Below are 26663 nucleotides of genomic sequence, written 5' to 3' on the forward strand. Positions count from 1 at the left end.
AAGAATCAAAGAGAAACTTGGTTAAGTGCAGTCCTCGGACCACAAACCTTGTGGAAATTGATGTCTTGTCATTTGTTAAACAGAACCTTAGTTATGTCGGGTCTTCGGACCTCCTACTTTGGGAAAATTAACATTTGAAGTTACAATTTTAAGAATCAATCTGAAACTTGGTTAAGTGCAGTCCTCGGACCACAAACCTTGTGGAAATTGATGTCTTGTCATTTGTTAAACAGAACCTTAGTTATGTCGGGTCTTCGGACCTCCTACTTTGGGAAAATTAACGTTTGAAGTTACAATTTTAAGAATCAAACAGAAACTTGGTTAAGTGCAGTCCTCGGACCACAAACCTTGTGAAAATTGATGTCTTGTCATTTGTTAAACAGAACCTTAGTTATGTCGGGTCTTCGGACCTCCTACTTTGGGAAAATTAACATTTGAAGTTACAATTTTAAGAATCAAACAGAAACTTGGTTAAGTGCAGTCCTCGGACCACAAACCTTGTGGAAATTGATGTCTTGTCATTTGTTAAACAGAATCTTAGTTATGTCGGGTCTTCGGACCTCCTACTTTGGGAAAATTAACGTTTGAAGTTACAATTTTAAGAAACAAACAGAAACTTGGTTAAGTGCCGTCCTCGGACCACAAACCTTGTGAAAATTGGTGCCTTGTCATGTGTTAAACAGAACCTCAGTTATGTTGGGTCTTCGGACCTCCTACTTTGGGGAATTTTACTTTTGAAGTTATAACCTTTAATAATCAAACGGAGAATTGGTTGAGTCTTATCTTCTGACCACAACTTTTATCAAAGTCATTCCCTTATTTTGTCTGGATGTTAATGCGTTACTGTTTATTAACTCGGATCTTACATCTTACTAGAAACAGAGCTACGCATTACAAGGGTTTAATCGTTATATGAGGCCCTCTCTTCTTCTTAATCGAGGCATTGTTCAAATATATTAACCATGTCACCTTTTATTGAATCTTTAATAATATACGCATGATTATGTGGAAGTTATGATTGTGCAATCCTTGGAGTTAGATTTGTGTACTCTGAGAAACTTTTGCTATGACTTAATGGGAAGCTTTTGTAATAAGTACAAAAAGAATAAAGTAAAAATAGATATAACCCAAGTGAAAAGCAAACGAAATTGTTCTTCATTAATCTGTTAAATGTACATTACATATATGATTCAAAAATGGAAAAAGAGAAGCCCTAAGCTAAAGTCCTAAGCTTGTGGAGGAGGATCTTGCTGAGAGGTACTGGTGCCCTCGGTCTTTCTCAACTCCAGCTCAAAGGGAGTCAAGACTTGCTTTCCCTTATCTGCTGTCTTCGTTGAAAGGACGTTGGGTTCCGCTGTCTGGCTCAAGTCTTTCTCTGCATCCCCTCCTCCTTCCTTCTCTTTGTTGGAACCAGAGGGCTCTGTAGGATCAGGAACTTGCTGTGGGACCACTGGAGGTAGAGCAGGAAGAATTGTCTCGGGGGTAGGAGTAGCAGCAGGAGCTTCTTCAATCTCCTGTATTTCTAGGGGAAGCCAAACGTTCTCGGACTTCCTCAGATCCGAAGATTGGGGAACTCCTGCTACGTTTAAAGCTTCCCCCCATACTTTTTGACAGTATTCACGGCATAAAGCCGCGAACTCCTCTGTCAGCTGCTCCTCTGTGGTTGCTACCCCTTCATCGAAACTTGCCTGCTTGGCAACGTGGAGAGAGAGTTGGAAGGAGCTGGCTTCTTTCTTCATCAATGCCAGTTCCTTCTTCAGATCCGAGCACTCCCTTTGAGCTTGGGAGAGTTCTTCATCTCTTTCATGAAGGAGCTTGCGCTGTCCTTCTATCTGGGTCTTCATGGTCTTCAAGTTTGACTCGACCCCATTTTTCTCTCTCCTTAGATCAGCCACCTCCGAGGTCAACTTCTCATTCTCAGCAAGGGCTGTGCCTAAGGACTTCTCAGTTTCCATCCTGATTTCGAGCTCAGTTCTGGCTATTTTCCGAGTGTCTTCAATAAACTTCTCAGCTACGAAGACCTCCTGAATAGCCTGTAATAAGTATGATGCAGTTAGGAACAGTAAAAAAACAAATTTACTTATAAATATTGTTAAAAGGAGAAACACTTACCAGCGCTAAGTCTCTTTTTAGGGAGAGGAATAGTTGTGGCTGGCCCATTTTTTCCAAGGTCTCCATGTCCTTGGGCAGCAGGAGAGGGCGTTCCAGGACCTCGGCCAGGTGGTGGGCATAGCCTTGTTGAACCGCCCTTATACTGGACTGGCAGGAGATGGGTGCGCCATCCAGTCTTAGATCGGGGGACCAGGTGGTCGGTGCTCGGCGCACTTTAGCCTCGTCCCTGAATTCCCCGATTTCAACCGAGCGGGCCCTACCCTTGCCCTTGTCCACCTTCTGCTGCTGGGCCGGGGGGGGTTGTTGTCGTGATTTCTTGGGGTCTTTATTAATCGTCCCCTCGTTGTCCCCCTTCCTCTTCTTCTTTGGATCCTCGGCTGGAAGTTTTGGCTCAGCTGGAGGAGGGGGAGGTGGTAAGGATGGGGGAACTTGGGACGTCCCCTTCTTTTTCTCTGCCACTTTAGCAGCCCTATTGATAAGGAGACCTTCCATTCTTCCCATGTCTTCTTCAAATTCGTCCTCGGGAAGGGCAACCACAAACCCTGCAATTCCAGAGGCCTCGGTGGCTTCTTCCTCCTCGTCGGAAAGTACCACAAACTGGTTCCCGCGAGGTCTATCGGTGTCTTCGAGATGGAATTGATCTATCTCGTCGTCAAGTGTGTGTGAAGAAGACACCTGCTCTTCTGGAACGACAGTTGCTTGTGAGTGCACAGCAAGGGGGACTGCTGCTATTGGCCGGTTGTACAAAATGGTGTTAGGAGCGTCCGGGAGGTCGCGGTCGTCCAGAAAGTGGGGCCGAGCTACGTTTATTTTCCTTCGTCTTCGGTCGCCCGCAATTATGGCGTTCTCTATCTCCTGGAAGTCTTTGGAAAGGGGAGTGTACCCTAGAATAAGGTGAGCAGCCCGAAGTTGTAGGTCTTCACTAACGAACACCTCGGAGCGAAGTACTCGGTTTAGATCTGCGATGTTACAGTGACTCAGACGAGGACGCACGTGCTGCTTATCTGCAAAAAAGACGTCAAAACAAACAAACCTGGTCAGATTCACACAAATATTTAACAAATTTAAGTAAGTACGAATACGCATTTCTGTGTGTGTTAGGAGAAGTTGTGTTGTGGGGAGATTAATCCTACGGCGTCGCACCTGGATCCCCCCACTCAACTGGGCAGTGGAAGCCGTCGTGCCAGTTCCCAGACACGATCAAGTAGTCGTCCTTCATGCCTTTGTTTGATTTGGGCAGACAGGAGATTAGCCTAACGGTGCTGGACCGAGATTTAATGTAATAACCTACTTTAGAAAGTTTGTGGGACTCATATAGGAACACAACATCGTGCCATGTGAGGTTTAAACCCATCTGCTCGTTTAGAGCATCTACACTACCTAGAACTCTAAAAACGTTTGGGAGGCATTGATCGGGACACAACCGGTGGTTGCGAAGGTACTCCCTAGTTACAGGTTTCATTGGAAGGGTCATCCCACTCTCTAGAAAGGCTATCATAGGAATGATAACCTCTCCCTCTTTCCTAGAACCGGCCACGGCTGTTGCCGGGCAGTATTTTAGTCCTACATCGCTGGGAATATGGTATTTGGCCCTAAAGCCTTCCATCCTAGCGGCGGAATCAACTAGACACTTAAACTTACCCATTGGAAAAGAACGAAAGGTTAAACTCTAAAGGGGAGAGTGTTTACGAAGACAGCCGAGGACTGTATCCGAGGAGAAAGGGTTAAGAATAGAGAGAGCAAGAACTTACAAAGTTGAAGGTACGGATTTCCACGGTTTTCTGCTGGTAAAGGATGATTGTTGGTGTTTTGATGGGATTGATTCCTGAGGAATTAAATGAAGGCGCAGGTTCCCGAAGCGTCACGACGTGCGAAAAGGCGGCCTCGAAATTATATTTGTCCCGCCTAAAATTTCGTGGAGTAATGAGGGCCGTTGGATGCCCATCTCACCGTTGAACGTGAGGGACAAAGTGTAACTGGCAGTATTAAATACGCGCGTTGTTCAAAATAAAACCGCCAAATGGCATCTTCTGGGACGCGAAACGATTTCCACATGTGCCATTACTCGCAAAATGATTGGAGTAGGTTCTCGTCGGATCAAAACCCTATTTTTCTCCTCGGACGTTGAAAATTAGAGTTTTGAGGGGCTATTGTGGGGGGCAAAAAGATCCTGATGGGAACGTGGGCCTTTTGGGCCGTGTTAAGGAAGGCCGACCTGATCCTGGGTTTAGAAATTGTTAGTACTATGGGTCGGCCCATACGCCGAGGATCCGAGGATCCAGCCGAGGGTGACCTTATCCTCGGATGAACACCGAAGAACTCGGGATTTCATAGTAAAGATTAGGGGATGACATGGTTAAGGCCAATGGTTAAAAGGGGGGAACCCTAGAACGCCCCAGAAGTACCGATGTTGAAGAAATGTCAAAGATAAAGGCTGTTACCTCCACATTAAAGACCCTGCACCTACCACCCTGGCCGCATTTATGGGGAAGTGACACCTGAACAGTAGAAGAGAAACTTCTGGTTGCTATTCAAAGGCACTGAGAAGGGAAATATCTAGGCTAAGGGGGAGGTGGGGCAACACGTGTACAAAGTGTTCAAAAGAGGGGTATTTAAGGAGGAACCTGGAATAGAAATGGACGGACTTTTTGTAACCTAAAAAGAAAGAAAAGACTAAGAAAGGGATATAATACAAGAACAGCTCTCGGCTTACGTCCGAGGAGGCCAATTTACAATATTCCTTATTGTTTCCAAGTATTCGCAATCCTTAGTTTGTCATTTAATCCCCACATACTTCTAACCTGGGTTTCAAGCCCACACTCTACAAATTCATATTGTTTAAGGCTCATTGGGCCTGGGCCCATAACTGTTCTTGGGGCCAGGTGCACTTGTGCACTTACAGTGCTGACGTAGAAAATTATAAGAGTTTCAAATGCTTCTGTTATATATATATATATATATATATATATATATATATATATATATATATATATATATATATATTGTTTTAAAAAAAATGGTAATGTTGAGTTTAAGTTTAAATTGGACTTGTTAAATAGATAGAGTTTCACTCATTGTTAAGTTTAGACTAAATAAAAATAATTTTATTTAAATAAAATAATAATTTTATTTAAATATTTTGCTGACGTGGAAAATTGTAAGAGTTTCAAAGGCTTCTGTTATATATATATATATAGATATATATATATATATTGATGAGAGACTGTCACATCACCCACTAATTAAATAAAATGTGGAGATTAAAATTCATTACCCCTTGCCATTATATATTTAAAACAAAAGGACACGTCCAGTTAAAAAAGTATTGAAGGTAAGCCAAACCCAATTAAAAACTCATTTAGACTTTACAAACTGGTAGGATCAAGTTAATCGAATTACGAGTCAAATTTGGGTCGGGTCAAAAAGGGCCATCCTACCAATCAGTTCGCTCCAAGTTTAAAAATTAGGATTTGGCTTACTTCCATTACTTTTTTAACTGGACATATCTTTTTGTTTTAAATATACAAGGGCAAGTGGTAATGTGTTTTAATCTCCACATTTTATTTAGCTAGTAGATGATGTGACGGTCTCTTATTAAAATAAAAGGAGGTTCATTTTTAAAAAGTACCAGAGATAAATCAAACCCTTCTTTTTCTTTTTTCATTTAGTCCAAACCATTTATATATTTGATTCTGAAAATATTGTTTTTTTTTAAAATAAATAGTTTGAAATTTCATAAAATATATGGACTTTACACTTCTTTGGTAATCTATTGTCATTGAAAAATGATTTGGGTTTAAATATTATCTACATTAAAATAAAATAAAATCTATTAGTATTTAGGCATGGTGATAAAAAGTAATTATTATTGAATGAATGCTATAAATTCAAATCATATCATATCGAAAAAAAAAAAAAAACATGTATTAATTTGAACTGTGAACTTTCCATTGAACAATTAGCTTTGTAATATCAACTATTTTATTAGTATTTTTTGTTAAAATTTAACAGTACAATATGCAAAAATTTATAATTAAAATCTATTTTGAAAGAATTAAAAGCTTACTTGAATAATACTTCAAATACTGATATTCATTCAAATGCTTCAAAATATTACAAGGATAATTTTTCTAATACTGGATTTATTTTTTTCTTATACAAGGAAGGGATTTTTGGAGACTGATAAGGGATTGAGAGAGGAAAGGAGACTAATATTTAGTTGGCTGTGAGTTGCTTAAGGTCTTGCTATATTCTGCCTTAGGTCTACCCATAGCCTCACCTAAAGCTTCTTCTGACTCATACAAAAGCCACATATATAGGCATACAAAAGCGGAAAAAACCAAAAGATGAACAATATATTCATAATAATACACTGCACAATGAAAGTAAACAGTTCTACGTAGTAGTGAATAGTGCTGCATAGTAAATGTCAGTAATAATTCCAGATTCTTCTGACAAAATCTCTGCATAAACAGTGTCTGCACAGTGATAAAATCTCTGCACAAATAGTGACAAATGTAAATAGTGACGGGATGAACAATGACTATCAGAAGATAATTTTTAATACATCCAAATACTGATACAGTGAAAAGTCTTCAATGATTTCTGATACTGAGACTAGAAAAAGTAAAAATTCCAATATGACCCAAGAATTTTATGAGTTTGTCCTAGTTGACACTGGATCAATCATCCTTTTCCACACTCCATGCAAGTATATGGAAAATAGAATTGTTTATTCAAAATGCATAATCAAACACGTTCTTTCTCCAACTCAATGGGGGAGCTTTTAGCAAAAAAACTCAATGGGGAGCTACTCCTTGGGAATTAAGAAAATTATCCCAAAGTTACAACCCCCAACATTATACTTACTTTGAATATCTTATGGCACGATACAAGACATTTCTCTTCTAGAATGATAGGGGTCAGCACTCTTGGCTTTTCTTTTTTGATCAGTTTCATGAAATCCCTTCACTTCCTTAATGGTTCATTAAATGGTGGTCACATTTCGAAGTTGAATTGAAAATACTACTCCTTTCTATAAACAAGAGTTTGAAATTTATGAAAATAATTTCCCAATTCCACAACAATTCTCAAATTTCCCAAAATTATTGACTTATTATGTTCGTTATGGACTCCCATGGGTAATGGGATAATAACTGTACAAGATGCAAATACTTACAATAAAAATCTATCTTAAAAAGATTTAAAAACTTACTTGAATAATACTTCAAAAGCTGATATTCATTCAAATTGCTTCAACATATTATAAGGATAATTTTCTGATATAAGGTTTATTTTTTCTTATACAAGGAAGGGATATTTGGGGACTAATAAGGGACTTAGAGAGGAAAGGAGACTGATATTTAGTTGGTCGTAAGTTGCGTAAGGTCTTGCTTCTAATCTCACCTAAAGCCTACCTCTTCCGACTCATACAAATGTCATTTATATAGGCATATGAAAGTGAAAAAACAAAATCATGAATAATACATTCATAATAATACAATGAATAGTGAAAGTAAACAGTTTTGCACAATAGTGAACAGTGCCGCACAGTAATAATTCCAGATTCTTTTGATGGAATCTTTGTGTGAACAGTGTCTGCACAATGATGGGATCTCTGCACAAATAGTGACGGGATGAACAATGAACAATGATTGTTAGAAGATAATTTCTAATACATCCAAATACTGATACAGTGAAAAGTCTTCAATAATTTTTTACCGTAACTGAAAAAAGTAAAAATTCTAATAATACTTCTCCACACCAAGAAAGGAGTCAGAACATAAATATTTCATTGTAGACTTGTTGTCGTTGTCGAGAGAAATGATCACTATCTTTTGATTCATAACACAAAGGCTACTTCTTTATCAGACAAATTGTATTATTTTTTAATTCTCCGCCACTAAAGTCAAATCTTCAAGTTTTTGTTGTTGCTCACAAATAAAATTTTCAATTTGCATGAAGAAAAATGCATTTTCTTTTTAGATTATTTAATCTTTTGATGATTTAACTAAAATTACCAAAAAAAAAAAATTTATGTAATAGGATACACACTAATAGGACATTGAGATGTCCTTTCTCTCATCTTCCCTCCCTTGTGAGGAAAACAAAGAGAGGAAGAGCGAATTTTGTTTTTATTGAAAGGAGAAATTTTAATTGAAATGGCTTGAATTACAAATAAGCAAAGCCTGTACATTATATACTAGCAGAAACTAAAAATAGAAAATATCTAGAAGACACGAGAAACGGATATAGAATAACAACCTTTCCTATGTGCACATGTGCAATCACTAGTAGACTTAATACATAGAATCTAATGGAGACATGCATGCATTGTACTTCTTAGACGACACCGTTTTCGGTGTAATTATCGTTGGAACAATATCTCCCCCTTCTTCAATCTCTTCAAGTCTGCAACTAGTGCTTTCATCCCCCCTCAAACGAAAGGAGAATGTCCACATGAGTTTGGAGGTAAGCCAATGGAAATGAGGAGAAGGCAAACCTTTTGTAAATATGCCAACAATTTGATCATGGAAAGAAATAAACTTGACTAGAAGATCACGTTTGAGAACCCTTTCACGCACAAAATGATAGTCCACCTCGATGTGTTTGGTACGAGCATGGAAGAAAGGATTCGAAGCAATAGTCAAAGCACTGACATTATTACACCATAGTAGAGGGGGATTGGAAAGAAAGATGCCCAAATCACGAAGAAGCCTGTGTATCCAACATAACTTAACTGCTGAAGATGCCAAGGCCCTATATTTAGCCTCAGTAGAGGATCCAAAAACTGTGGCCTACTTCTTGGCAGACCAGGCAATAGGGCATTTACCAAAAAAGACAACAATGCCAGTAAGAGTGGACTGTCATTGGGGAGAAAATGTTGATTTGGGGAACACGGAGTCTTACAAGGTTTGCAATCTGTCATAGAAAATTTAGCTAACATATTAGTGGCATACTTAGTTTGATGAACAAACAAACAAGTATTAGTATAGTCAATCTGCAACCCAAGAAAGTAGTGAAGAAAACCAAGATGTTTGAGATTAAAATCATAACTAAGCTACTTAACAATAGAGGCAATAAAGGTAGGATTGTTCCTAATAAAGATAACGTCATCCACATAAAGTAACAGAAAAACTAGATGAGAACCATGCTTGTAGATAAACAAATTCCCATTTGCGCCTGAAGCAAAAAAGCCAATATGGAACAATTGAATAGTGAACCTTTCAAACCAAGCTCAAGGGGCTTGCTCAAGTCCATAAAGTGCTATATGAAGCAGGCAGACATATTTTGGAAATTTGGGATCAACATAAACCTTATGTTGCATTATATAAACTTCTTCCTTCAAAATGCCATGCAGAAATGCATTACTCACATCAAGTTATCTCAATTCCCAATGATTGTTCACTGCCAAGTCCAAAAACAATCTCACAATAGCAGGTTTTACAAATGGACTGAAGGTTTCTTCATAGTCAAGGCCAAATTGCTAAAGATAACCCCTAGCTACTAATCTGACATTGTATCTACCTATAGTGCCATCACTGTTTCTCTTTGACTTGTACACCCCCTTACAATTAACAACATTCTTACTAGCAGGAAGAGGTACCAAAGACCAGGTCTTGTTTCTAAAGTGACTAAAATTCAGAGTCCATCGCAACCACCCACTGAGGGTGCTTAGCAGCAACAGTAAATTATAGAGGTTCTGTCATAGTATGGTTATGATGAACCTATTATGGAGGTTCTAGTCCTGCTACTATTTTTGATTCCACACTCACTCAAAACATGAGTGAGTGTGGAATCAAAAATAGTAGCAGGACTAGAAGAGGTAAAGACAGATACAGATGTAAAAGTGGGAACAAAAGAGGGAATATCAAATGGAGGTTGAATAACAACAATTGAAGAGGTAGGGATAAGTTCAGATGGAGGTGGAACAACAAGAATAGTTAGAGAGGAAGTAAGTACAGATATTTAAAGAGAAGCGGTAATATCTAAGGAAGATGAGGGAAAGGAAGAATTAACAATAGAAGGATCATCAATGATCTCAGATATAACAGGACTAGACTATGGAAACCAATGAGAGAAATCAGATGTAAAAGGAGTATGAGAGCAGTATATGAAGAAGAATGAGCAAAATGAAATAGGGACTCATTGAAGAAGGCATAACATGCAGTGTTAGTGTATTCAACACCATTATCTGATGGAGGATGCCATTAGAGGAGCAAAATGTTTGAAAGGCAGTATTAGTGTATTCAACACCATTATCTGTTCTAAGAACTTTGATTTCGGTAAAATACTAGTTTTCAACAAGAGCTTCAAAATGCTTAAACATAGAGAAAATTGCAGGCTTATGTTTCAGCAAAAAAAACCATGTAAAAAGAGTACAATCATCAACAAAAATGACATAGTAATTGAAACCAAGAACAGAATAAGAGTTGCTGGACCCCAAACATCACTATGAACAATGTCTAGAATAGAATTAGACACAACATAACTTTTATTCAAAGGGTATCTGTGCATTTTAGCACTTATACAATATTCACAAGATAAACATATGTCATCAATTTGAGACAAAGAAACAGATTTAATGAAATGCTTAATAACAGAATACAAAAGTCTAGAACTTAGATGCCCATGCTTGTAATGCCAAAGTAGAAGATGATCAAGTTTGATTGAAGTGAAAGTAGACGCATTTGACTCAGAATTGAATGCAATAGAAGAGGATAGTGTGGAAGATGATGGAATAGGATACACCCTATCCTTACTCAACCCTTCGTAGAGGATCCTCCTAGAAGGTAAATCTTGAACTGAGAACATTTAGGCATCAAAATAATAGAATACATTATTTTGAAGACACAATTTATGAACAGACAAAAGATTGGATGCCAGGTTAGGAACTCTAAGTATATTATTAAGCCTGAAGTTATGTGTTAAAGTTTGAAGCTCACCATAACCTATATGAGTGATAGGAAGCTCTTGACCATTGCTCACAATGACTGTTTCATTGCCTGCAACTGGTTGCTGATCCAGTGATAACTATGACAAGTTAGGAGTGACATGATCTGAGCATCTAGTATCTGTGAGCTAGCTATTACAGTTTTGCACTTGAGAGGAATTAGCCACCATTGAAGCTAATTCAGCAAGGGCATGCTTGCCTTGGTATGCAAAGTCCATTCTATGATAGCAGTCAATTGCTAAATGACCATTCTTGCCACATATTTGACAAGTTGGCCTATTGGATTGGGACTGACCTTGAATCCCTTATGTCTTGGACGGATTGTATTGTGATCCTGAGTTGTATTGTGGCCCTGAGTTGGAATTATAGATTGAATTTCCATACCCCCCAGAATTATAACCATCATTGGAGTTGTAATTACCATTGTGATTACCTCGACCACCTATTCCTCTTTGATTGTTGTTTCTGCCTCCTCTACCTTAAGAAAAGCCTTGACCTTGAGGTTGAAAATTCATAGCCATAGTCATTGAAGTAGGATTTACAAAATTAGACCTTTTCTTGATCACTCTTTCCTCTGCATGAAGTAGAGTATTCAACTCCTCAATAGATAGGACATTACTGCGAGTCCTAATTGCAGAACTAAAAGAATCATACTCTAAAGGTAGACCATCAAGAGCTATATGAAGAAGCTCTTCATCAGCAAAAACACAGAAACAATAGCCAATTTATCACGAACTTGCTTGATCTTTTGGAAATAGCCACTAATAGTATCAATACATTTCTTGATTGCACTCAATTCATTGCAAAGACTCATGACATGAGACCTTGAGATTGAGGCAAATCTCTTCTCTAACATTTTCCACACTCCCATAACAGATTTTTGCCCAACGGTGAGAGTAAGAATAGCAGGAGACAAAGTTGAATTGATATAGGTGAACATAGCTTGTTCACAATTTTTCCAAGAAATGAAACTAAGGTTAATCTCAGTAGTGAAATTACCAGATGAATCCTTTAGATAATGATCTGGAGGTATGATTGAATCATCAAGAATATAAATCATAGAGTAAGTTTCAAGAATTACCTCAACCTAATGCTTCCAAACGATGTAGTTGCCATAGTCAAGCTTGACAGTCATCATTGAAGACATATTGGATAGCTGAAGCAATGAGGCATTTGTAGGTAAGGGTGTACTAGCCAAAGCAAGAATTGAACTTGAAGTAGAAGACAAAGAAGATGAACTTGTGGAAGCCATTGATACAGATCGAAGCTTTAATACCATGAAGAAACACAGAGAGGAAGAGAGTATTCTATTTTTATTGAAAGGAGAAATTGTAATTGAAATGGCTTAAATTACAAATAGGCAAAGCCCATGCATTATGTTGGGGAACTAAAAAAAAAAAGAACCATCTCCAATTCGTCCATAAGAGTTGTCCAGAGCCAATAGTCAGCCCAAAATAATAAGCTCGTCCATGGACGTAAGAAGGTCGTCCATAGACATAAGGGTTGTCCAAGGAAAAGCACCTAGACGACCCCCTAACACTTAGGAAATTTCCAGAATTAGATTTATCTACAAGAGCTTGTAACTTGGACCATGTGCCACCAAATCCTTGTTCATCGCTTTTAAGTGCTTAACTTCCAATGGCAGTTGTAGAAGATAAGATAGAATATTTTAACTTCTATAACAATTGTGGAAGTTAAGTCTGAATCTTCTAACTTCCACAAATATTGGGAGTGTTGCTAGACAAGTAACCACTCCAAAAGCTCACTATATAAGGACTTCTCCAATTCAACCATCTTGGATAGGTTCTTTCTCTTATCCTTGACAAAAGGATGAGGCTGAGACTTCGTCTCTGGTAAGGTTTCCTCATTCACCACCACCCATTTTCCTTTGTTTTCTTTCATGGTGGTCATCCCTGAAAAAGAAAAGTGTTAGAATTGATTAAAAGATAATATTCAAACAATTTCTTTATAAAAAAAAAAGAGAAAGAGAAGAAACTTACGTCTACAAACAGTAAGTTCGTGGGCTATAGCTTCAGCAGAGGAATCAGGTTCAAGTCCCCAAGTCACAAGAAGATTAAGGGTGACTAGTGAATGGAAACTCCTGTCCGTGTATAGATGAGCTCTTTAGACGTGATCAAGGTGAAATTTGTTCAAGGACGAACGTCTGACAGCTATAAAAAAAATAGATGGGTTAGACAATAATAAAGAAAAAAAATATATATTAAGAAAAAACACATACCTTCTGGACGAAGGTTCCCTATCTCTCCAATATAGGGGGCGAATGAATCCCTGCCAACCTCAATAGGGTGTCCAGCTCAAAAACTAGAGACGAAGAAAAACTCTGCCTTCCAGTTTCTATCAGATGTCAAAAGGGACTTTATCAATCTACAGTCTTTACCCCTAGCTGTGAACTGGTAAAAACCAAGGGATTGACTAATTTCTGAGGGCTTGTAGCAGTAGAGGAACTTGTCCATAGTGAGAGGACGATCTTTTTCAAACACTTCCCTCCACAAAACTTGCATAGAGACAACCAGCCTCCATGCACTACAACAAAATGTACTTTTAGTGACAAAAATTAGTGAGGAAATATTTTTCGTCGCTAAAAATATAGCTTTAGCGACGAAATATTAATTTCGTCGCTAATAATGAAAAAAATTATAACATTTAGCGACGAAAAATAAATTTCGTCGCTATTGTGATATGAAAAATGGGCACCAGCGGAGGGAACCTTTGGCGCTAGCTTAATTAATCTATAGTGACGAAATTTTTAGTGACGAAATATTTCGTAACTATAGGTATTGCTGTGGATAGTATTAGTGACGAAAATATTTTCGTCGCTGTAAGGAAGAATTAGCGACGAAAAATATTCGTCACTAAAAATAATAATAGTTTTACACTTATATGTTTTAGCGACGAAATTAAATTTCGTCACTAAAAGTACTCTATAGTGACGAAATATGAATTTCGTCTCTAAATATATTTTATAATTCAAGTTCTTTAGTGATGAAATTAATCTTCATCACTAAAAACTTAAAATCCTAATACCATTTGCAACGAAAATGAAGCAATAGCGACAAAACAATCCGTCGCTAAATACTTCAATATAAAGACCCAAAAGACCCAGCTGAACAATCCGTCCCAAAAGATCTTCAGCTCCTAAACTCCCAACCGATGCAGCTCCCAAAAGATCCCAACCCACCGTTGCCATTGAGAGCACATTGTCGCCGTTGAGAGCCCACCGTCGCCGTTGAGAGCCCATTCGCGACGGTTTTGTAGCCATCGCCGATTCGGACCCATTCGCGATTCCAACCGTTGCCGATTCGAACCCATTCGCGACGCTGGAACCATTCGTCGCCGAATCGGACCTTGCGACGATTCCTGGCTGTTCGAACCCATTCACAACGGTTTCGTAGCCATCGCCGATTCGGACCCTTGTGATTCAGACCCATTCGCGATTCCAACCATCGCCGATTCGAACCCATTCGCGATGCTGGAACCATTCGTCGCCGAATCAGACCTTACGACGATTCCTGGCTGTTCGAACCCATTCGCGACGGTTTCGTAGCCATCGCCGAATTGGACCTTAACATTGGGTATGGAACTCATGGGGTTTTAACTTAGCATCACTTTTTTAGTTTTGTATTTTGTGTGGAGAATCTTATTGGTTTGGTTTGTTGTTTCAGGGGTTAATATACAAAGTGGAGAGGAAGTGGCTGTAAAGCTGGTATGTTGGAAGGCCTTCACTTTATCTGTTCCTTTCAAATTTTGTTTTAGGAGGTTGATTTCTTAAGTTGTATTGTGGAGCTCAAGTCATTGATGAACAAGCAAGACAGTGTTCTTGAATCTAAATATATGTTATTGGTTGTCATTTTTTGAATAGATCTTTTTGAAGATGGATTTTGTCTTTGTCTTAAACCACCTTAAATTTTTGAGCAAACCAGCATTTCAGTTTGCTGAAGAAGTTCATTATTTGGTTTCTTACATTGCTTAGTTTTAATATTCAAGTAGTTGAGTTGCTTTTTAATATTAAAATTCAATAGTTGGGGGAGGGGAAGTATCTGTTGAGCTACAAGGCTCTTGGTCCAAGTGCTGGAGTCACTGGTTAGCTAAGCTAATTGATTAATAATTTAGCTAAGCTAATTTGATGTGTTAGAGCTTTTTTTTTTCTTTTTTTTTTTTCATTTATGTTTTGGTATGGATTAAAGTTGAGAATTAATGCTTGTATGGTTTTCTTTTGGTTTGGTGTGTGAATGTTAGAGAGATTGGACACAAACACTAGTGGAATACCGAGTACAATTTGTGATCATTCGTTTCAGTGTCCCTGCATTTCTAAATGGACTTACTTATCTTGCCAGGTGAGCTAATTCTTGATTCCACAAACATTTCCTCCTTTTTGTTTTAAGTTCTTTATTGGAGAACTTGCCAGGTGACCTTTTTGTTTTGATCTTGAAGCTCCAATTTCATTATATTATTTTGAATATTGTGAAACCCACATAATAATATATAAATAAATAAATAAAAAAGTTGTTCTTATTTATCCCAAATAATAATAAATAAATAAAAAGGTATGTTCTTTAAGATTTAATTTCCTGGTTAAAATGTATTTGTTAAAAAAGTAAGTTAGTTTGCATGTGTCTTTTAAGACATGTGGAACTTATAAGGGGAAGTTAGAAAGTGGAAACGCAAGTGCATTAGAAAGGTAAGAGTGCTTCTTTTTTCTTTGACAATTGGAACCTAAAATGTGTCGCTTTTTGCAATAGAAGTGCAACTCACTCAAGCTTTTCTCCTCATCACTTTTCTGATTGTAGTAAGCACTACCTGTATTACATGTGTAAGCTATGAGTTTGTGTAGTACTTTATGAGAGGATCGTTTTTAAGACTGAAGTACTTATAAATTTAACTTTTCTTTTGCAGGCTAAATACACATTGTTTGCAATAATTTTGGATTTTTTTTTCTGAAAGTTGTAAGCTTAGCTTGAGTAAAGTAAGTAAATTTTAGTTAAAAACCTTATAAAACTATATACTTGTGATGTTGGAAATTGGATTTGTGGTGGTATGTTGTGTTGGAGCAAGCGGGTGGCTTGCATGGTGTTATAAGGTGGTTTAAATACATATTGGGAGTGTTTTTCAATTCTTGTAAATGTGAATGAGCATTGTTAATTAGATGTGATAAATAGTATTTTATTTGATCTAAATACTTATAAAACTCTATACTTGTGATGTTGGAAATTGATTTTGTGGTGGGTTGTGTTGGAGCAAGCGGGTGGCTTGCATGGTGTGATAAGGTAGTTTAAATTCACATTGGGAGTGTTTAGTTTCTTGTAAATGTGAATGGAATTTGTTGATTAGATGTAATGAATAATACTTTAATTGATTTCAATACTTGTAAACACTCTATTCTTGTGATGTTTGTGATTGTTTTTGTGGTGGGTTGTTGTGTTGGAGCAAGCGGGTGGCTTGCATGGTGTTATAAGGTGGTTTAAATTCACATTGGGAGTGTTTTTAGTTTCTTACAAATGTGAATGGAATTTGTTGATTAGATGTGATGAATAATACTTTAATTGATTTCAATACTTGTAAACACTCTATACTTGTGATGTTTGTGATTGGTTTTGTGGTGGGTTGGTGTGTTGGAGCAAGCGGGTGGAGGATTTGCACATAAAGACATTAGTCTTGTATTGTTTGAGTTAGGCAGCTTCTTCCAAGACTTATGCTCAAGGACCCTAAAGCGAAGTGAATTGGAGAAACTAGAAGAACGTATAGTTCTTATACTATGCAAGCTTGAGAGGTTCTTTCCTCCAGCATTCTTTGATGTTATGGTCCATCTTGTTATTCACTTGCCTCGAGAAGCAATTCTAGGAGGGCCGGTACAATATCGGTGGATGTACCCAATTAAAAGGTAATTAGATCATTTGATACATCCATCAATTACATCTTTCCCATGTGGTATAAAATCACATAATGTGCGTATTTTTTCCTTGTAGGTACCTTGAAAAATTGAAAAGATACGTTTCCAACCGAGCTTGACCAGAAGGTTCGATTGCAGAGGCTTACATTCTCAAAGAATGTATTAACAATTGATTTTTGTATATTGATGGGATCGAAACTGTGCATAATCGAAGAGAAAGAAATGAAGATTTTGGTGAATCTAGCGAAGGATTGATAGTTTTTTCATAAACTGCCCGACCTACAGGTGGTAGGCGGAATGATGGCAACTTGTCTCGTGCATTGCTTGATACTCCTCTTTGGTACTTGTTGTACAATAGTCCTGAGTTAGAGCCTTATTTAAAGTATGTGATTTCATATGCATGTATTGTTTGATTAAGTTTTGAATATTATCTGCAATGCTTAGCTGAAAATAAATCACCTTATTTTTAATAGTGAACACAAAAGCATATTACATAATCCTACTGGTGAAGCCATAACTCAAATCCAACGACAAGAGTTTCCCAAGTGGTTCAAAGAACATGTAAGACATTTGAAACTTAATCACACAAATAGAAATTAAACATTTAAATAGTTTAGTCATTGCTTATTACTAATTAATATCACTTGTTGTATATCATTATAGATGAATAGATTGAAAGTTAGCGAGTCACCAGAAGCAACTAAACAGTTATGGTCATTAGCAAATGGTCCTAAGCCGCATGTGAAGGAGTACACAGTTTGTATGGTCAATGGTGTAAAGTTTCATACAAGGGACCTAGACAATCGTCGTGTAACCCAAAACAGTGGTGTATGTACTGAAGGGGGCCATGAAGGAGAAATGCAAGACTTCTATGGTCATGTGTGCAAAATTTGGGAATTGGAGTATGTGTTTCGTCATAAAGTTGTTTTTGTTCCAGTGTGAATGGTACAATACCGGTACCAATGGTCGAAGGAGAACGATAAGAACTGATGCACACTGCACAAGCATTGATGTTACAAGTCGGTGGTATGAAAATGACCATTTTATACTTCCTAGTCAAGCAAGACAATTTTTCTACCTTCAAGATACCAAATTGGGTGAACCTTGGAAAATTGTGCAATCCATCCAACATAAGGGAGTGTTTGATGTCCCGGAAGTCGGAGGTGGAGAATCCAATGATAATACAGAAGATAGTGACGCATTTCAACAAGAAGCAATTCTTGATGTTGTCTCTGTCAATGTTGAGGACAATATTATTGAGTATTGTATGGGTGATGTTGAAACTGAGGTTGTTCTTGAAGGTGGAACTTCAGGAGATGCGAATCAAAATGAAGTGCATGACATACCTGATGTTGTTCTTGATATGGATTATGATATGTAGAGTTCATAATGATTGTCTTAAATGTTGTGTGTTTGTCTTAAAGTTTTATGCTTGTCTAAGTAGCAATTGTTTTAAAGTTTTATACTTATCTTGAACTTGATATGGATATTGATGTGGCCATTTTTTGTGTTGAGGTTTTAGTAATTGTGTTCAAACTTAGTACTTGTGAATTGCTTGTTATGGATAATGGTATGGACTATGATATGTAAAGTTAGTAGTAATTGTTATTGAAATGTTTTGTACTTATCTTGAACTTGATATGGATATTGATGTGGTCTGTACTTATCTTGAACTTGATATGGATATTGATGTGGTCATTTGTTGTGTTGAGTTAGTAGCAATTGTATTCAAATTTTGCACTTGTGAATTGCTTGATATGGATAATGGTGTAGAATATGATGTTAAGTTAGTAGCAATTGTACTTATCTTTCATGTCAATACATAATTTCAAAAAATGCCCAAAAAGGCCAAATACGCTCATAATATACCAAGGTATAAGATGGCAAGATTGGATAGAATGAGGCAAAACCAAGAGAGAATTGATGCTTTGGGATTGAAGCACATCTCAACTTCTCTAAAGGATTCTGCTCAGTCCAATTGTGCAAAAGGGAAAAGAAGTAGAGCTAGTGTTATGGTAGATGATGATTATGTACCACCTATTGGTGACGATGACAATGATGATGAGTCATCTAATTCTATAATCCATAAGGTACAATAGATGTTCTATAGGGTACAATAGATGATAATAATTTTGTTCCATTATTTGTAATGACTTTGTTGTTTCATTAAATGTATTTTTGTTAGTTACAAATGACACCAGGACGGCTTACACGCTCGCAAGGTGAGGCATCTATTTCGGTGGTCCAATCTACTGTTCAATCTACAAAAACACCTCCTGAGGCAAATCCTCTTGCCCAAAGTTCTTCTAGTGCAGAGGCGCAGGCTACCGATGCATTAACTAGCACGATTGGTAATTACATAGAGATTATACTTTACTTAATTTAACATTGATAATGTTTAAATAGGATCGGCTAGTAGAAATACCCGTGGAACAACACGAGGTATAGCAGTACGGGCACTTGTTGAAAAAAGTGGTAAGCTGCCAGTAGGTATAGTTGCAGAGTACGATGCTCCTGTTGGGAAGAATGCGTGCAAGCTTGTCAATCAAATTGGCGTACAAGTGCGAAGTAATTTGTCTAATTACAATGTGAAAAATTGGAAAAGTGTTGATGTTGCTACTAGAGATGTGGTGCTTCAAAATATAGCGGTAAATTTACATTGATAATGTCTAACTTGTCTTTGTTTTCATTAAGCATATTAAATTTATATAATAATATTTTTATAATACATATACACTTCATTTTACAGGATCAGTTTGAGCTACAAGGAGATTCCAACTTGGTAACGAAAGCATTAAATACAAAATGTGGAAGATTATTGAGTTGCAACTCCAACAAGTTGCATCAAACTTATAAAAAGCTTGTAGAATCTCATGGTGCTGACTATGCAAGAAGTCACCCGCCAAAGAATGCCACACTTGAGCAGTGGACTGGACTCATTGATGGGAAATGGACTAATAAGGATTGGCTGGTAAATTATTTATGCGTATATTTTTATTATCCAATGTTTACTATATTATGTTGTCAAATGATTAACTTAATACTTAGATGAAGTAAATGTATATTGTTTTATTCATTATTTAATAAGTATCTTGAACGTTCTTTATTAGGAAAAATCAAGAAAGAACTCTGAAAATAGGAAGAAAATTTCAGGCAAACATAGATACGGGACAAAGGCACTTGTTGTTAGGGTTGATGAGGAGGTGCATGTTTTTTTCATTTTCTTAAACCTCAATATATTACATGTTGTGATTAATTAACTATATCTATCTAACCCTCGAATGTTAATTAATCAGACAAATAATAATGGCGGTCAAGTTCCTGAATTGGCAAAAATCTTCAAAGATTTTCATTTCAATCCAAATACAAATATGTGGATACACCATGAGGATGAAGTGACAAATGTATGTGTAGCATTCCATCCCTATCATGTTTGTAAAGTTATAACATATGTAGTATTAATGTTGTGATTGTTTGTTTCTTTCTCTCTTTCAAATGATAGGAAATTATTCTCAAAGTGCAAGAGGATCATTGTCGAGATCCTAATGCAATTCCCCTTACACAAGAGGAGATCTCAAACTTGGTTTTTCAGAAGAAGTCTGGTATTGTAAAAGGACTTGGCATGAGACCTTCTTCTTCTCTAGTAACCACCGCTTCATCTAGTTCCTCGTCGGTGGAGTATATCTAACGGCTAGAAAATGAGATAATTGAGCTCAAAGAGGTAAGAGCTAGGAACCAAGAGGAGCGAGTTAAGGAGCGAGCTAGGGAGCAAGAGGCACGAGCTAAGGAGCAAGAGGCACGAGCTAAGCAAGAAGAGGTCCAATAGAATATTCTTAACTTTTTGAGAAGCAAGGGTTATGATGATGCTCTTACCTATGGGGGTGGTTCATCTTCAAGTTAAAACACTTATTGGTTAGTACTTTATATTACATTTAAAAATCTATATTTGCTTTCTACAACTTATAAATTAGGAGTTGTGATTTTAATTCATTGGTGTGGCTACTCTTAATGCATTGTTAGAAATATTTCTTATAACATAGTTAATGTTTTTACTTTATGATTTTAATGTAGTATTTTTTTTTTATTTGTGCAGATTTTTTATTGGTGGCTTTTAGGAGATTTACTTTTGGCATTACTTGAAGACATATGAGGACATCTTTCATTAGTTCTAATTATATTATGCTACACTTTTTGTATTGTTATAAAACATCTTGAGTTATTGTATGTATTGCAAACTTTTATTGTATGAAAGGAGTTTGAATTGGATGCTTCTTTAATTTTTTACTTGTGGAATGTATAGATCTTTTTTCATAAATGTGTTGTTCAAATTTGAGGTTTTAATAATGTAATGACAGGTTACAGGTTAATATCAAAGCTATGAAAAAAATAAAAACAGAAAATAAGTTTTAGTGACGAATTTTTTCGTCACAAATATTGCAACAAAAAATTGTTTTATTGACGAAATATTTCGTCGCTAAATGTAGCAAAATTTTGTAAGTAATGGTTTTAGCGACGAAAATTTTCGTCACTATATGTGCCTAGATTTTCTTAAAAATAGTTTTAGTGACGAAATTGTTCGTCACTAAATATGATTTAATAAACTGAAGTGTTTTTAGTGACGAAATATTTTCGTCACTAAATAGTGTTTTTAGCGAGGAAAACATTTAGCGACGAAATATTTTTGTCGTTAAAAGTTTTTTCTTTTTAAAACAAATCGGACTTTTAGTGACGAAAATTTTCGTCGCTAGGACTTTTAGTGACGGGGTTTCAGTGACGAAATGAGTTTCGTCACTAAAAGTCCGATTTCGTCGCTAAAGGTTCTTAGTGACAAAAAACTGGACTTTTAGTGACGAATTTTTTCCTCACTAAAAATACATTTTGTTGTAGTGATGCATTGGGATTAAATTGACATACTTCTAAACCTAACCTAGTAAGTAACTCCTTAGCGAAGGCATTGAGAGGCAACCTAAGCCCCCCTAGAAGGTAGGTTTCGTAAACACCTATTCCAAGACGAGGGTCACAACACCATTCCCCTTGGACGGCTAACCTAAGGTTAAGGTCGTCTGGATTTTGATACCAACTCCTAAGGAAGGCAAGTCTTTTCTCGTCCGTCTTGGAGTGGACGCCTATGATGTGCATTGATAATAGCTTAATTTTGCATATTTATATCATTGTTAGAAAGCATTATCATACTTATTTTGAGGTAATTCGTGCATTTTATATTTGGTTTTGGAATAATGGTGAATAATCAATTTTGTGCTTAATTGAATCTTATTGCGTGAATTTATCTTTTGTAGGAGAATGGAATTAAATAAGTGGATTTGTGCAAAGAAGAAAGCTAATGGACTTTACTTTTACAAGGGCCATGATGAAGTTAAAGAATACCAACCCAATTAGATTTAAGTCCAATTGGAGCAGGGAATCAAAGGAAATTTGCATCAAATCCAAGTTCAATTCGGATTAGGATTCCAGCCTGCATATCAGTTAGTATTTTTAGTATAACTTTCGGTTCAGATGTCCAATTGAGATGATTCAAGTTGGGCTGGAAAGTTAACTTAAAGGGATACAACTTTTTAGTTTACCAAAAGTCCTAATTCTGACGTTAAATAGGCTAAAATTGTCGGTTAAGTGAAGCCTAAAAATCTGGAATTTTCCCCAAACGGGAATTCAACTTATAATAGGATTCCTTGGCCTATTTAAAGGCTCTTTAGGGCAAAATTCAAGGGGGGCCAATGCTAGGGCTAACGGCTGAACATAGAGAGTGCGACTACTTCTTTGATTTTCTTCCATGACAGTTAGTTTTATTTTATTTGTCTAGTTTAATGTTTAGTATTTTATTCTTGTGTTTTATTTTAATTACTATGAGTAGCTAAATTTATAATTAGGGTTGAGGATGAAACCTTGTTAAGGATTATTAGTAATATTTATGTGATTTGATTTTTCCCACAATAGTTGTTCTTTAATGATTTAAATTGTTCTTGCTTCATATCAATTGACTAAGATGAGATTCTAAATATGAGTTCAATCATGTTTTTCTCATGATTTAGGATTTGTCTTAATTAATTGAATGCTTGGTTTAATAATTCTTGATTATAAAATTGGATATCGCTTGTGATTTATCTGTCAATGGATACAATTTATGATTTGATTTGTAGAATTGGATATATCTTGTGATTTGTTTGGCTATAGATACAATTGATGATTTGATTTTATACTTAAGAAGCGAAGAAGAACATGCTTTTGATTTTTAAAATAAAGATTTTAATGAGAATATTTTCCATGATAGCAAGATTGATTTCTAGATTATCATGTAGTAGTTGGGAAAAATTAATGATCATAAATATATGCTGATATGACTTACAAGGCGGATTCCAAAACCTTAATTATTTTCCCTTGATTGTTTACATCTTTTTATTGCTTTATATATTTGCTAAGTTTAACTATTTGCTTAATTTGATTATTTGCTTAGTTTATTTAATTTTAAAACAACCAATTTTTATTAAACTAGATTAGGATTAATTTGGTTAAGATTTAATTAATTTTCCTACGTTCATTCAAGTCCCTGTGGGTTCGACCTCGTTCTTGTCAAACTATACTTCGGTACGGTTCATACACTTGCGAGTATTTTAAAATTTCACAACAGCCTATAACACAACTGTAAATGGTCTCCACCTCGTCCAAATCAGTGGACGGAGGAACACTCGTCGAGGTGCCAGCTTGCGACCTTGAAGCTGCCCTCATCCTAAGATGTTCCTAGATAACCTTTAAGGGAACTCAAGAACACTAGACGTGTATTGCTCGTCCGTGGTATTCCCCCCACTACTACTGTTGCTACTCCTACTGCTATAATCACTACTAGAACCACTATAACTAATACTGTCATGGTATTCGTCTATCTCCCTATCAACACTATTACTAAACGAGGACATCTCGAAGAAACTAGCGAAGGAAAACCTAAGGACAAGGAAGAAGAGTATACCTAGATCTAGACGAAGGAGGCCTAAGGACGCGGGAAGACTCCTAGACAAAGGCGTTGGACGACAAATGTCAAAGGAGAAAATTTAGGAAATGTGAAGGGTAGGAGAGGAATTTTACTATTTATAAGCTGTGAAATTTGGTATCTGGAACATTGCAACCAACACGTAGCCTTTTCCTCGAAAAGTTAAATCGAAGTGACTAGCTAGCCAACAAAATTATGACACGTGGAATCATCTGGAACATTCAAATTCGACCAAGGCAATGATGACATGTGACACAACATTTAACCACTGGAATAATGACACGCATCGAAAGTTAATAGTAACCTTAACAGTACTCTAGACGACCCTTGGACAAGGGGGTAACTAATGGGGAACTAAAAAAAAATGAACCATCTCTAGTTCGTTCATAAGAGTTGTCCAGAGCCAATAGTTAGCCCAAAATAATAAGCTCGTCCATGGACGTAAGAAGGTCGTCTATAGACATGAGGGTCGTCCAAGGAAAAGCACCTGAACAACCCCTCAACAGTTAGGAAATTTCCAGAAATGGATTTATCAACAAGAGCTTGTTACTCGGACCATGTGCCACCAAATCCTTGTTCATCACTATTAAGTGCTTAACTTCTAATGGCAGTTGTAGAATATAAGATAGAATATTTTAACTTCTATAGCAGTTGTGGAAGTTAAGTCTGAACTTTCTAACTTCCATAAATATTGGGGAAGTTACTAGACAAGTAACCACTTCAAAAGCTTACTATATAAGGACTCATCGACATCAAATAAAGGCAAGTTTTCACTACTCCTAAAAAGTTGGAATTCTTGAGTCCTGGAGAAAAAACTAACTTAAGCATCGGAGGGTTCTTGGCCGGTTCAACCTGATCTCCTTTGATCCTGTCTTTTTCTTTTTAGGCATTCCAAGCAATTGCTAGCCCATTGAAACCCGGAGCATTCAGCCTACTGATTTTTCGTGCATCATCACATTATATACTAGAAGAAACTAGAAACGGAAAATATCTAAAAGACACAAGAAACCGTTACAGAGTCGGACAACCTCTCCCATGTGCACACATGCAATCACTAATAGACTAAATACACATAATCTAAAACAACACCATTCTACTTAAGTGAAACGGCACCGTTTTCTTCTAATTGAGACATGCATGCATTGTGCTTCTTAGACGACACTGTTTTTGGTGTAGTTACCTTTGGAACAGTATCTCCCCCTTCTTCAATCTCTTTAAGTTTGCAACTAGTGCTTTCACCTTGCATGTTAAATTAGACTTGGAGAAAAGAAAATTCTTCATATTTTCGTATTTCACATCTTTTTCCACCCAACTAAATTTAGAGATGGTACTTTATCCATCTTGTCTGAATTTTTTTTTTCACTTACATGTAATTTTTAAATTTTTTTTTTTATGATGATTGCTCTTTATTATTAAGCCAAGACATCGATTAATTTTTGGTATTGATGGGGTTTGAACTACAAATTTATTATTCAATGGCAATAGACTTTACTAGTTGAACTAATTGAAACGAGCAAGCATGATATACATTACTTTTAAAATTTTAAATTTTGGGTGTATTTCATTTAAGCCTTAAACTTTCAAAAAATTTTATTTAAGCCTCAAGTTTTTTTTTTTTTAAACGTCCTATTTAAATTTTCTTTCACATTTTTTTGTTAATCCCATTAAACATCATGTGATCAACTGGTTTTAAACTTTTTTATGAAACTTTAAGTTTTAAATAAAATATTTTGAAAGTTTAAAGTTTAAATGAAATAAAAAGTAATTTATCAATTTTTTTTTTTCATTTTTAGTATTAAATTTGTGGGTAGAGAAAAGGAGGTGAGTCGAACCCATGTCACAGCCTCACAGGGACAGAGGAGGGGCTAGGTGCCATCGGCCTAGAAGGCCATTAACTTTTTGATTTCCTATCAACTTCTGGCCCAACATACAATGGACTTTGAAGATGGAAGACACGTGTTATTTCTTCAGTAAACCACTGGGGCTTACAAGTTCTGCCCAAGAGTATCACGGGTATCTAGTCCATTAGTAAAAGCTCTAACCTGGAGGATAGGCCCAACGCATACTTTTTTCTAAATATAAAAATTCTAACCCATGGTTAAATGAAACTTTGGCCCATATGTTAAGCAGATGTGGGCCTCATAAAGATTGATACTCTTCAGATGGTAGGTTAACCCACAATTAGACCTCACCATTGTTGCAAATTTAGTTATGATAGGGCCGGGTATACTCAACGGGAAACAAATAAAAAAGTAAATAAAAGGAAGTTTGATATTTTGACTAATATAATTATTGAGTTTAGAACCGTTAGGAAATTGCCTAAAATTTCAATTTTAATTTAGAAAAGCTAATTGTTTTTTTGAAGAATGAAAAATTAATTTGGTTATCTTTTTGGGATTTCTTGGTATGAAAGTTAAAATTATTCCTTAGAATGGAAGGAAAGTTTTTTTTTAATTTTTTTTTAAAAGAAGTAATGTATTCATTGTTCACCAAAACATGAATTAAGTCTTAATGATAGCTTTGGCCTAAGGGTCCTCCTTTATGGGGAGAGTGAAATAATCATAAAATTGAGGATAAAACCAATGGAGAAAAAAAGAAAAATTTTGCTTGGGAGATAGCGCAAAGAAAAAGACAACAAAATTTGAGTTTTCTCTAAAAAGATTTTTGTAAAGAGCACAAAATAAGGAGAA

The 26663-nt window shown here is 36.4% G+C and overlaps 1 long non-coding RNA gene across 1 annotated transcript; it reads left to right on the forward strand.

Annotated features, from left to right (window-relative positions):
• Positions 1-19215: 19215 nt before the first annotated feature.
• Positions 19216-19944, forward strand: LOC142610431 (uncharacterized). The gene is made up of 3 exons (XR_012839825.1): positions 19216-19324; positions 19380-19621; positions 19723-19944. It is a non-coding gene; the product is annotated as an uncharacterized LOC142610431 (long non-coding RNA).
• Positions 19945-26663: the final 6719 nt, after the last annotated feature.

This window comes from Castanea sativa, chromosome 1, assembly GCF_040712315.1.
Source record: "Castanea sativa cultivar Marrone di Chiusa Pesio chromosome 1, ASM4071231v1".
NCBI classification, from domain to species: Eukaryota; Viridiplantae; Streptophyta; class Magnoliopsida; order Fagales; family Fagaceae; genus Castanea; species Castanea sativa.